This window comes from Fukomys damarensis, unplaced genomic scaffold (assembly GCF_012274545.1).
Source record: "Fukomys damarensis isolate Sample0158 unplaced genomic scaffold, DMR_v1.0_HiC HiC_scaffold_19, whole genome shotgun sequence".
Lineage (NCBI taxonomy): Eukaryota > Metazoa > Chordata > Mammalia > Rodentia > Bathyergidae > Fukomys > Fukomys damarensis.
In genome coordinates, this window is record NW_022900931.1 from 51555087 (window position 1) to 51569299 (window position 14213).

The 14213-nt window shown below is 46.3% G+C and overlaps 1 long non-coding RNA gene across 1 annotated transcript; it reads left to right on the forward strand.

The window, feature by feature from the left end:
• Window positions 1-3149: 3149 nt before the first annotated feature.
• On the forward strand, window positions 3150-13170 carry LOC104874042. The gene is made up of 3 exons (XR_783645.1): window positions 3150-3195; window positions 4997-5129; window positions 13099-13170. It is a non-coding gene; the product is annotated as an uncharacterized LOC104874042 (long non-coding RNA).
• Window positions 13171-14213: the final 1043 nt, after the last annotated feature.

Genomic DNA, 14213 nt, shown 5'->3' on the forward strand with positions numbered 1-14213 from the left:
CTCAGGTTTTTTTTTCCCCCATGTTTAAGGAGGATTTTGCGGACATGCTAACTCTGCTTATGTAATTTCAGCCCCTGATTTTTTTTCTCTTATTTTATAAATATTCCCTGTGTTTTATTTTCTATTCTTCAAAACATCATTTCTATGACTCTGGAATATTCAGTCATGTAGACATACCCTGCTTTAATCATTTTTCTAATCCTAGGCATATTATTTGTTCATGATTTTTAACATATATTTTCAAAACACTCCAAAGAGAATTTTCTTGCAAAAAAACCTTTTCTGAATATACAATTATCTTAAATAGATTTTCAGAAGTAAAGTCTTAGAGAGTCAAAGGGCAGGAATTAGATCGCCAAATTTAGCAGCTAAAAATGCAGGACATTCATTTAAATTTTAATTTCAAATTATTTGTTGTTATGTGAAATTCAGATTTTACTGGGAGTTCTGTATTTTATCTGGCAACCCTAGCAGAAATATTTTAGAGATTCCATATATATCTCCAATGCCCGCAGGATAGAAAAGGGGGGAAATGAGAGAATAATTTCCAACACTTTATTTTGTGCCACACTCTGTTTTATTAAGCATTATTACATCGAACCTCGCGTTGCCTCTAAGATAAGGGTTATTTTAGCCCTACGTCGCCGAGGAGAAACAATAAGATCAGCAATGCAAAACGTCCAAGACTCAAGGAACTAGGGTGCAGGAGAAGCACAGTCTCACCCAGTCCGCCGCTCTGGTGGCCCCAAGGAGCTGAAGGAAGAGGGGTGGAGAGGGACACGCGGCCACGCCTCCCACAGCAGCGGGCCACTCTGGGGCACCGGCAGGCACCGCCTCAAAGCCCAACGCAGCTCCGGCAGCAGCCTTCCCCCTGTTCAGAGACCCACGTCTCTGGCCACCTACTGCAGGAGAGTGAGAGTTCTCTGAACAACTGTGGCAAGATAGGAGAGGATCTGCACTGCCCTGAATGGGAACAAAGTCACCAAATTAATTAAAAAACGGATCCATTTCTTAAGTTCTTTTCCAGCTGCCAGCCTAGGCCCACTTCTTTGACTTTTCTGTCACCCGCATCTTCATCTTCGTTCTACTTAGGGTCTCCTTCTCCACAATTCCCTGTACCCTGTTCCCATTGTTCCATTTCCTTTCCTTTTTTCCTTTTCTTTATTTTTTCTTATCTTTTATTTTCTTCTCCTTTTTCTCCCCTCCCCTCCCCTCCCCTCTACTCTTCTCTCTCGTCCTGTTCCCTTCTCCCCCCCCCCATTTTCTCTCTTCCTTCCTTCCTTCCTTCCTTCCTTCCTTTCTGGGATAGGAATGAGGCCCCGCCCTTTCTGAGCATTCTACGCAAGCGCTCACCACTGAGCCACATCCCAGTTCCTCTTTCTTGTTTGGGGAACATTTGGGGCTCCCTCACCTTCACCTCTCACATCCTCTTCACACCCATCCTTTCATCCAGCAGACAACAAACACCCTTTCCCCAGCGAGCATCACCTGCCTTAGAGAGAAAAGATTACACTTAATAAACATGGCCCCTCTATAGATCTCTATTTATAAAATATGAAGCAGCGAGAAATTTAATTTCTTCTTCTTCTTCCTTCTCTGATACCCGCTTCCTTTCTCTCCATTCTCAGTGAGACTTTCACAGAGCATCAGTTAGGAGTGGGTCCCCCTCAGGGTCTCTGCAGAACACCCAGCCTTCCTCAGCCCAACAGGCAAGAAAGACACCGAGTCACTGCCCTGGACACACAGAAGAGAGGGACCACGCATACAAATGCACATACAAAGGGCTGTTAGGACCCAAAGGAGACACAACACTGCCACCTGAGTGTCATGGGATGCTTTCTGGAACAGGTGTCACTTAGAGGGCACAGAAGGACCGATAGCCTTCACACACGAAGAAATGGGTCATGCTGGGTGGAGGTGGGAGGCTCTCTTTCCAGTTAGAATGTTTTGAGAGTGCACGCAGGGAAAGAGGAAGGTGAGCTCAGGCTCATAGTGTAAGACATCTTCTGTAATGCCCTTCACGTGCTGCTCAGGAGCCCCTCTTGCTTGATGTGAAAAGGAGCATGGGTAAAGGCTGCTGCTGACCTCTGGGGTCCCCAAGTAGGTAGGGAGCATCCCTGTGTTCCCAGTGCCCCCTAGCATCACCGGGACTGTCCACAATTGATAAGCACGGCTCACCCTGGCCTTCTTCTAAAGGATTCACAAAATGCAATCTTACAATTTTAAAACTGTTCATAAAAATGGATCAATCAGCACAAGGCTGAAATAATTAGTTCCCTTTGCTAGGAAAAAAAAATAGTGCTTCTTAATTATTGTACTGATTGCGTGAGAGGTTTTTAAATACAACAAAGAGGCCTCTGAAGGCTCTGTCCTTCTACCTGCCTATAGGGGAAAGAATCTAATTAAAACAAAGAAAATGTATTAATATTTAATGGTGTGATTTTTTCCCCACATCCTTTCTACTTCTCAATCCGGTGTCAGCTCCAAAAATTCCCCCAAGAAAAGAACACTTAGAATCCCAGGAGTGCAATGCTGTCAGAGCAGTCTGTACAAACAGCTCTGTCATTCAGAGCCTCTCCCTCAAATCACCACGTCACCCTCAGCCCTCTGGTGGTATCCTGGCCTCCTACCCTGCGCACCACAGTCCCCTGAGCTGCTTGTCCCCAGGATCGGTTCCAGCTTTGCCCTTTGTCATGAGGAAACTTGGGGAAGTGGACGGAGCACTGTGGAGGTCCCCAGCGGCTGCCAGGAAGATCCAAAGAGCTGAGTGAACATTCAGCAGAACCCAGCACCTAGGAAGCACTCAATAAATGGGACGGAATGGCCTTGTCACTGTAACAGACTCAGAAGCTAAGGTCCAGGAGTGGGGCAGGGTGAGCTTTCTAAGGTCACTCACAAGACACAAGCATCAGTTCAGGAGCTCCGCGCTCACCATTCCTCTCGGTGTGCTGAGTAGACACCCATGTCCTGGCCCCAGCGTGGGCTCTGCTCTATGTGAGGGGTAGAATGTCCTTTGCTGCTTGGCCTTTGCATTCATTATTTGTAGCTACATAAAAGCTGTGGTCCCTCTGGAGCTACCTTCATTCCCTTCTAGAACAGACAGTTGTTATCCTTCTAATTCCATGGAGACAAAGAGATTTAAAAAAAAAAAAAAAACTAAGGCCAAAAGGAACTTTATCACCAAAATGTCTAAAGGTAGGACTTCAGGCACAGATGGATACAGGGCCTGGACCAATGTCATTAGAGCTTGGCTTTTTCTTTCTAGCATCCTCTTTCACACAGCTCCAATTCTCAAAAAATGTGTCGCCTAGAGGTCGTAGGATGGTTACTACAACTTTACTCCCACCCAAGGCCATCCACAGTGGGGCTCCCTGAAAAACTCTTATCTCATGGGTTGAGGTAGAATGGGCCACATATTAGTTCTGTTTGTGCTCCCTACTGTGCCCAACAAACATGAAAAAAGAATAGCAGAGCTACTTCCTTTGGGTTCCTGTGAGTAGCCTGGGTGCATCTACTCCTGGCTCACCCAGGATGTGAAAGGGAGGGGGTACATTTAGTAGTACATTTAGCTGAAACTAAATTCCTCTGACATGTGGGGATCTATTCTTCGGTCCTGAAGAATGGTGAAATGTAATTTTAAGCAGCAATTACACAATAGAGGCCCAGAGGGCAAATTCAGCCCTCCTGGAATGGGGTGGGTTTGGTCCACATCATATGTTTGAATTCAAATTCACTATCAATATTAAATAGCAGCAGCCGTGGTGGTGCATACCTGTAATCCCAGCACTAGGGAGGCTGAGCCAGGAGGGTCACTGTGAGCTAGAGACCAGCCTGGGCTACATAGTGAGTTCCAGGGCAGTCTCTCAACTGCGTAGTGAGACCCTGTCTCAAAAACAAATAAATAAATGCATAAATATCAGCCAAGCACCTGGGAAAAGTGGACCTTTATCCAGAGGGACCTGCCCTGGCTCTGCCTTGGCCAGTCTTCACTGGCTCCCACAGAACCTACCCACTCACCTCCCTCGGGTTCAGCATGGACACTGTGGCCAGCCAGGTTTTCACATCCTGAGGCCTCTGCTTAGGGCCAATATGAACACCCTCAGCTGCAAGCACCATCCACACCCCCAGCTCCTCTGACTGATGGTGCCACTTCCTGAAGGGCACGGCTAGCCTAGGAGGTGCACAGGTCATGGACCCACGTTAGCCATGTTAGAAGGAACATGACATCTGAGGGTGCTCAGGGACAATGCGGGGGCACCCAGGGTAACAGTGGCTCAGGCGATACGAGTTAGGGAGCACATTCTTTCCTCAACCCTGTCCCACGCCTCAGACTGAAAAGCTCGGACACAGGGCCCTAGAAGTGCAAAGGAAGAGGATAAAAAGGTACAAACAGAATCTTGCTCTCACCACCTTCCCCATCTCCCTGGCTCATGAAGGACGGAGGTTTACAGGCTGGGCACCTGACCCTCTAGGTGGTTTTACCTTTGCTCCACTCCACCCCCTTCTGCCTTCCTGCGGGCTCCCCTGAAAGTCAAGCTTTTGAAGCTGGGAGCCCTGCTGTTGCTAAGGCTGTGTCTGCATTGGGGTGAGGAGGGGGAGTCATCCACATGCGCAGGCCCGGAGTAGAGGAAAGCAGTGAATGTTTTAACAAATGTAACCCATTTCTCTCTTGTGGGACAGGGGTGGGGGAAAAATGAATCTGAGCCCAGGGGGCCTGTGTCATTCTGCTCCAGCGCACACACACACACCCCACACACCCCAAATCTGTTCAGTCCTCTCCACCCCTTCTGCCCTCAGCCCAGACTCAGCGCCTGGACAGCTGCTTGGGCTCTCGGCAGCCACTCTCACCCCACCGCGTCCTCTTAGAACCTGCCCACAGCTTCCTGTCTAATAGGGATAAAAATCAAAACCCTTCCCAGAGGCCTAAAAAAGCCTTTGATGCTGTTTCTTCTCTCTCCCTGTGGGACTTCATCTCGGCGCCTCTCCTGCCTGTCAGGTGCAGCAGGTGTCACCTAGTCCACCTCCTCAGGGACCAAGGGCCACCAAGTCCACTCCACGCTCCACGGCCACATCTAGAGCCACATCTGCCACATAGTGGGAACGAAGCACAACGGAAACCAAGGGACAAGGTCTGAAAACAATCTGACTGTCTGAACCTCTGTTTATGAGTAGTCAAAGGCAACTATTTGTGGATCCCGGAAGCCTCCATTTAAAAATTTAACTAGGGTACAAGAATAGCAGAAGGAAAAGGGGGGAAAGTCGGCATTATTTTACAGTTTATTTAATTCACTCCTCCTGCTGGTACTAATTTAATTCATCTCCACGGCTAACGGAAGGACTGAATTGAAATATTAACCTCAAAGGCAGCACTGGGACAGATAATGGAGCCTGCCTGTAAGTGCTGAGCGGAAAGATAAAAGGGGAAGGAGCTGCTGCTTCCACAGGAGAATTAAAGAAGGAGGGGGGCATAATAGAAGGCTTTTTTCTCATGGTTCATTTTCTTTCTCTTTAGTCCAAAGTGATAAAAGCAAATAAATTTGTGTTTAGAATCACAGACACAGAACAAGGCCATTATATAAAGATATTATCTTCCTGGTGAAACTTTGTCAGAAGTTCTAATGTTGAAAGCATGCAAAGTGGATTAAAATATCACAGGCAAGCAGCAGAGACTGTCAAAAATGACAGAATATTATTAAACCTGTATATTTATCCCTTAATTTTCATCTCCGCACGAGACCCCAGCGTGGGGCTGTTTCTGTACGAAGCTGTGGCCGCGTGGCCAGCTAGGCAGTGTGAGGGAGGGGAGCCTGCTTGGATGGAGACCAAGACGCCTTCCAAGTTCCCCAGCAGCCTCCGGATTGAACAAAGTCCAAGCTAAGCATCTAAATAAACAGAACAGTGGCTCTTCTGCCCGGATGACATTTAGCTGGCTTTCTCTCCCTCCTGAGCACACGGGTTGAGACAGAGAGGAGGAACCTGGATGCAGCATGGGCTACAAGAATGACACACTGCCTGCAGATCTTGCAGGGGAAGCATGGGCCTCTCCCCTTACATTCCTCTCTCTCTGTGAGCTCTGGTGGACCCCACAGATGGGACATGCTTCCTATGCTCTGCTGTGTGTCTGGGCTTTACACAATTCTCCCTGTTAATCTTCATAACTGTCCCCGAGAGGGGCTATAATCCTTCTGGTTTTGCATTTGAGCCACGGAGGCTCAGAGGCCAAGCAAGTTACTCAGGGCCTGCAGCAGTCCACCCGGGTCAAGCCCAGCCCTGCTGGACTCTGTGACAAAGCAAGTCATTCCTCTATGGGAGGAGCCCCAGTGGTGGGAACACCCCGATAGGGAGAGCTCTTGGAGACTAAGTTTCAGGGGACACAACCGTGTGTGCAGGAGCTTGGATATATCAACATTTCCTCAGGAGCTCTGGGAACTTGCAGGTGGGGACAACAGTTGCCTTGGGAGGAGTTGAGGGATGGGGACACGGACAAGGCAGGCAAGTAGGTCTATGTCTCTATGTTCATCTCTTTGTGCTACTTGAATTCATCATCAAGTGTTCATTTGACTTTAGAAACAAAAGTTAAGACAATGCGAAAAATAGCTTAGCTGGAAGAAAAGCAAGGTAGGGGTTTTTACCGCCTCTCCCAGTCCACTTCCTGCGCATACAGTTTCATTACCTTGATAAGACTGTTGTCATCAAAGTCCCTGCTGCACGGAGGCAACTCCAAAGAGCAGTCCAGCCACTTTTGCAGATAAGGCTACCACAGAACCCAGCGCAGCCTGATGCCCACGCAAGCCTGGAGAAGGGAGCTGTCCGAGGTGGACGGGAAAGGGCATCTTGGGGCTTGCTCTCATTGACTAAGTGTACGCTAAGGAGAGGAGAAGCGAGTCAGGCTCAAGAAGCAGGAAGCTTGTACATGTTGGAGGTCCAGTTTTACTAAAGGACTACAGAATAACAAAATGAAATTTTGTGCTAAAATGAATAATTAGAACGAGAACATGAGTCACAACAAACACGAGAGACTTAGAGATTCAAGTCCCTTTTCAACATTCTTTGGGCAACTTGCCAGAAACGCTCACATAGACACGTTTTGTGGTAGTCCTCACCCTGCCCCCAGCAGTGCTCAAGTCCCGGAGCTCAGACAGCAGAGACAGAGGCCTGATGCTTTATGCACTTAGCAATCAAGCCATCTCCTTGGAGGAGATCCACGGTGCTCAGGCGCCTTCGTGAAGAATGACAGTGACGAAGCAACAAAAACCAGCCAGTAACCAGGGAATCTAGCTGCTGTGATCCAGCCGAGGCCCCCCCCAGCCTTAGGAGGGGTCAGCAAACTCAAGTTAAGACCACCCCTTGAGAATCTGGATTAAGGTCCCAGGCACCAGACCAGCCCTTAGTTTGCAGGGAGTCACACTCGGCAGCAGGCATGTGGGAACCAGCTGGCAGCTTTCGCGGTAACACCGGCAGAGGTGGGGTCAGGACTGGATGTCTCTACTTGTGCATTCCACTAAGCTTTTTCTCCTCTTCCTTCCTTCCTTCCTTCCTTCCTTCCTTCCTTCCTTCCTTCCTTCTTCCTTTCTATCTTTCTTTCTTTCTTGCTACCGGGTTACATTCTCAGTCCTTTTTTTTTTTTTTTATTTTGAGACAGGGCCTCACTAAGTCAATAAATTGTCCAGGCTGGGCTCAAATTTACAGTCTTTCCTACATCAGTTTCCCAGAGTGCTGGGATTACAGACATGTGTCGCCATGCCTGGCTTCCAGCAAACATTTGCAGAAGGAAGAATGCCCACTCTGTACCTCTACTAACTCTTCTAGACAACAGAAAAGAGGCACTTTCTTCTAGCTTGGTTCATGAAAACAGTAATATCTGATACCAAGGCCAGACAAAGATATTTCAGGAAAAATAAGTATTATTCATGAACTAATCACCATGCATATCAAAATAGCTAAAATTAAAAACACAAAATATTGGTGAGAATATGGAGCAACTGGAACTCTGACACATCCCCAGTGAGTGTGAAAAATGATACATTCACTTTGGAAAACTGTTTGCCAGTTTCTTAAGTATACAGTTTAACCCACTATGTTTCCCAGAGTGCTGGGATTACAGACATGTGTCGCCATGCCTGGCTTCCAGCAAACATTTGCAGAAGGAAGAATGCCCACTCTGTACCTCTACTAACTCTTCTAGACAACAGAAAAGAGGCACTTTCTTCTAGCTTGGTTCATGAAAACAGTAATATCTGATACCAAGGCCAGACAAAGATATTTCAGGAAAAATAAGTATTATTCATGAACTAATCACCATGCATATCAAAATAGCTAAAATTAAAAACACAAAATATTGGTGAGAATATGGAGCAACTGGAACTCTGACACATCCCCAGTGAGTGTGAAAAATGATACATTCACTTTGGAAAACTGTTTGCCAGTTTCTTAAGTATACAGTTTGTAACCCACTAATACCAACCCAGTAGACATAAAAGCACATGTCCACACAAATACCTTTAAATGAATGTTCCTAGCAGCTTTATTCATAAGTCCCAAACCAAAAACTGTACAAGCACCCATGTACATGTGTACAAACTGTCCCTGAGGGATTTCATCATTAAGTATACAAATGTGTATGTAAGAAAAATAAACATTAAAAGAGAGGGGAAAAATGAATGGCTAAACAACTTGCGACACATTCTACATGCAATATTATTTAGCAATAAGAAGGAAATATTGGCAACTATATGGAAAAGTTTCAAACTATTATGCTAAGTGAAAAAAGCCAGACACAAAGAGTACAGGGTGATTAGATCCATCTACCTGAGCTCCTGGAACAGGCACACCATTGTACAGTGACACAGAGCATACCGAGAGTGGCCACAGTAAAAGGACACATTGGGAATTTTTGGGTCATGAAAGATGCTATATTTTGATGGAGAGGAAGGTAGTCACAAGGGAACATGTATTTGTCAATGCTTATCAAATTGTGCAACAAAATTCATTTTAAATTTGAAAAAAATGCAACCAATAAATTTTTTAACTGAAGTTCAGGCTCTATTCCCAAATACCTTGATTCAGTATTTAAGGGTAGAGGCCAAGCACGGGTGTTTCTCATAACGCTTCCTACTGCTTTCCGGGTAAGACCTAGCTTGGCCAAGAGAACGACTTCACTTTTGGAAAGGTTACTGGAATCACATCACTCCCTGACGAAAATCTGTATGCAAATGTCCCTCCCCCACCTTTCCAGACTCGCCCTCAAACACTTCCCACCTCTCCCTATGCTTCTGCCATCCTGACCTTGCCCTTGTTCCCTTAATGCCCCCCGCAGCCCAGTTGCCTCTGGCTGCATTCCGTGCCCCTGCCTGCGATGCTCTTCCCTTTTCTCCAGGGGCCAGATGACTGCTTCCACCCAGGGTACTTCCCCGGCGAGGCCACCCTGACCTCTCCATCTGCAGCTGCCCCTACCCCAGGCCCACAGGCCTCTCTCCATGACACACACTTTGCCTTTCTGTTAAAATAACATTTATCACTTTATGACATAATTTCAGCTGCACCATTATTGGCTGACGTGCATTTTATTAGCTTCCCAAAAGCAAGAGTTGTGTCTGTCTTGTTTGCTGTGGCCCACTGCTATCCAAATAGTGACTAGAACATAGTAAGTGCTCAGTAAAAATCTGGCTAAAATAATAATGACTTGACTCAATAACTTGATTGATTTGCTGGGAAGCAATGAAAATAAAATGTCCACCACTGATCAATGGAAGAAAGTTTGTAGAAAAAAGTGAAATTCTAAAATGGCACAAAAGGTAGTGAAGGACAGCAACTGCTCTGTTTGCTTCTTTGCTTTTGTCCACCCCCGCCACCACCGCCACTCCCAGCGTTTTCATAAGTCTTCGCGAAGAACAAAAACTGTCCTGAACTCCTTTGGGTATATTTACCCAGCTCATGAGTAACCAACCCCCTTCCCTTGGAACTGTCACACAGACTCATAGGGAGGCCCCCCAGACCACCCTTTTTTATTACCCGGGACCCTGCCTCCATGGCCCTAGCTATTTGGAGAAGTGACAGACCCCAGATCCTGCCCTGACCAATCAGATCCTCTGAAGATGGCAGGAACCTAGCTACCGCCCTCTAGTGGAAGAAACTGGTTCTGCTGTCCCAGAGGGCAACCGAAGTGCCAGCGAATGGTGAGAAGAACTGAGATAGACTCCAGGAAATTCCTGCTCCGGGTCTTTCTTAGGCTCAGCTACATCCTCACCCTAGAATTTCCTTTCCAGAAACCATCTCTTCCATTTTCTTTTGCTTTGGTTTACATTCTTTTTTGCTTCTGTTCTCTTAGTGTTTCTATTATTTGGTACAAAGAAGTATGGTAACTAAATTGAACATGCATTACTGTAATAATAAGAAGAAATGACACCATCAGAATTCAGTTTATGTCAAACATTGTCAGTATGAGTACATTTGTATAAGCAGAGCATAGAAAGAGGCTCTCTGGCCACTCTGGACTTCCGAGACCACCCCCTCTCGTTATCTCCTCACGGCACCCACACCAGCACCCTACCTCTACCATTTTGTTGGACTTCCTGGACCAAGAGGTGATTGGGACCTTCAGATTCCCTCACCAAAGCCAGCGTTGGCAGTGGGCTTGCTGAAGGAGATAAGGGTGATTGTGTCGGGGGTCAGCTCAGCCAAGCTTGAGAGCAGCCAGCCCTGAAGACACGCGTGCCCCATGCCCGCTCAGCACTAATTTGAGCTGTGACACCATTTTCTAAGCTGTCACCACCTCAGGCCACTACAGGACCTCTCTTGAGGAATAGGAACAGTTGGTTTTCGATTTCCCTCCTCCGCTTCTCAAGAGCTGAGTTCCCAAGTTCAAAGACATCTATCATGGTGAGTGATGGATTGCATTTTAGAGCAGGTTGGCAGCAGGAGGGAATTGAATTCAGAAACAACTATCTGGCTTTTGCAACTCTGTGCCCTTTGCCCTGTTAAGCATCAAGCTGGCTGCCACATAATACAAGTGGCCACAGAAGCAGAACTGCCCTTTGCATTGTGCCCAGAAAAGCCTCCTCTGTCCTACAGAAGCAAAGGAACCCCAAAAAAGCCACTGGTGAGATTTCTAGGATGCTGTTGGAGGCTGAGCACAAAGACCTTTTTGATAGTGTGCTACCTGCTGGATACTGGAGAGACACAAAATTTCTGCCTATGAGCACTTATTCACTCATTCATTCTCTCAAAAACCTGTTAGGTTATTTATGCCTCCTTGACTTGGGCATTGGAAGTTTGATTCCCATTACAAAATAAATAATAGCTCTGAACTCTGAAGTCACAATACTGGGGATAGATCCCAGCTGACGACTACTGTCTGGGTAAAGGGGGAAAGTCTTACTGATTTGAGCCTTCCCTCTCTAAAACTATTGTTTCATTAACAATTTGGGAATAACAACAATACTCAGAGAAGTGCAGAGACTGAAACAGTGTCTATTGGGTGTGAGTAGTGAATATTGACTAACATTCGCTGATTTTACTTTTTGTTGTTGCTATTTTTATAGTATCCATATGATCTTTACTCAGACACAATTCTCTATTTCTCAACTGACTGATCAGATGGTATAATATCCTATGCTGTCTATTTCAGTATCATGATTTTAATAGAATAGCTCACACTAATAGAGGTTATTTCTATTTGTATGTGATCTTCCCTGGGCTCTCATGAATCCTGGCTCTGGATTTTTGCAGGCCTTCACAAACTCAGCATCCCAGCACCAGCCTCTCAGGTTACATTTTGCTTTTCATGAGCAGATTGGGAGGCAGCCAGTACAAGCGCCAGTTGTTAGCATACCTGGGGAGAGACTGTGTCTCCTTACTGCTTAGCACAGAGCAGAAGAGGCAGCCAATCAATACGCAGCAGGCGATGACAACACTAGCAACTGACAAGCAATGTCACTCTCGTTCATTGTTTCAAAAACACTTTCGGGGTGGCGAGCTCTAGGAGTTGTCAAGTGTTACGTGTTTACCAGAAGAAACTTGAAAAAGCATAGAACTAGTAGAGTATGGGTTTGGGCCATTCATCAAGATAAATCCAAAACAGAAGGCAAGCAAAAACATGTCGTAAGATTCTTTACCCTCGTGGATCTCTTGTCTACATAGTCAAAGAATGAAAGTATTTAGAGAAATTTTTAAAAGATAAGTAAGAAAGAAGTTTAAGCCCTATTGTGTGTGGATGTAGGTGAAGAAAGAGAGGAGAGCAGATGATGTAATCTACACTGAATACATAAATAATCGTATTAGCTAACATTTATGGAGTGTCTATTTTGTGCCAGACTCTGTACTAAGTTCTTCCATGTACTTTACTTTCTTTAATTGTCACAACATATTAATGCATGCAAAACACTTCACAATGCCTGGTGCTGAGAAGGTGCTCAGTATCAAACTGTCACCATTGTTATTGTGCTGATCATCATCCCTGCTTTCCAGATGAGGACACGGAGCCTCAGAGATGTGATGTGGCTTTCTTCTGCTTTTCAACTTCCAAGAGGTCCCAAGCTTGCAGTGTGTGTGTGTGTGTGTGTGTGTGTGTGTGTGTGTGTGTGTGTAAGAGAGACAGAGAGAGAGTGCTCATGCACACGCACCCTTGGGTCATTTATGCCTTAGGACTCAACTGAAGAGCAGAGATGCCGTGCTATCTGCAACCTCAGAGCCGTTGAAAAGTCAAAAGGACCTACGCATGAGGACATGTGGCAAAGACAGAGCACAGCGCAGGTGTCTGAGGGCCTGCTTTAGACAGCTGGACAGTCACAGGTTGCAGTCCCCATTCCTGTGTCCTGAAACATGTTGGAGTCCCACAGTCACCCAAGAAAATTGTTTTAGTTTGAGAACTAAGAAGTGACAGGTTTCCTGGGTAAAGACGAGGGGCTACAGACATCCCTTTTCTGCCCTGGGCCCAGCCTTCAGACATGTGTGACTCTGTCTCTAGCTCAGCTGGATACTCTTTGCCCATGGCATTTGTCCAGCCAGCCCAGCTGGCACTGTGATTTGTTCTTCAGACCTCTACTGCCCTCACTGTCATGGTTGTAGCTGTCACCAAATGATGGTTTTCCCTTCCCTTAGACACTGTCTGGAGCCCAGCCAATTCTGAACTTCACTACTCCCTACTGCTCGTTCATGACAAGACCAGCAACACAATACCATCGTCCACAAACCCTCCAGGGTGAAGGAAAGGGCAGCCATCACCTTGACTGTCAGCCCCAGAGCTTTCAGCTATGGAATCTGTCCACACAACTGTCCTTTGAAGATTCCCGGATGTGAAAGTCAGAGCCAGACACTTGCCTACAGATGGAAACGTGGACTGCCTGGTCTAGTTGCAGCCTGGGAAAACTCACTGATCCTCTCCGCTACTCACAATCCCGTTTTGCAGATGAGAAAGCAGAGGTAAATACTTTGCCCAAGGCACTACTGCTAGCCATGATTTGCCCAGCCCAAACCCTCTCCAAACCTCCCTTTCTCTTCCAGAGATGCCTAACTCTCAGGATGTTCGAGGACTTAACCTTCAAGTTTCCCCTTTCATGCCTTCATCTCAGTCATGCCCAGCTTGCCTTTCCCCCAAAAGCCCCCCCCTGGAGGGAGAATCTTTTGTGGGAGGCACACTGCCTCCCCAGATGCTGCTTCCCTTCTGCCTGTGGGAGATGCAATCACTCATTAGCTCACTGATACGCAGCATAAGGTCAGCCCCCGCCTGGCAATCCACAAAGGAATTCCTCCGGGGATGCAGCGGCTGCACATCTAGACCTGCAGCCGGGGAATTTCTGCCTTTGTGCCTGTGCCTGTATTAATTAATCATTCTTTTAACTCTGGCTGTGTCTACACGCATTATTGTAACAGTCAATTCTGTTCTCCAAAATAAGCTAATTTAAACTAGTGATCTAATGGCTTTCTCTTTTTTTCTTTTTCTTGCTGGATTTCTGTTTTAAAACAGAGCCAGATTTAAGAAGGGAGGATTCAATGAGTCCAAAATCATAATAGAAAAGGAGCATTCGTTCATTTGTTCATCCATTCATTCAACACATTACAGGACAGGACTTAGCTAGCACTTGGAGGAGCGCATGATATATAACTGACAGTGACGTCTGCAGTCTAATACGGGGAAGGAGGTAAAGACAAGCGTCACATAGAGCAGCACAGTGAACACATCACGCCAGTGGAAGGATGTCCTTCTTCAGCTTCAC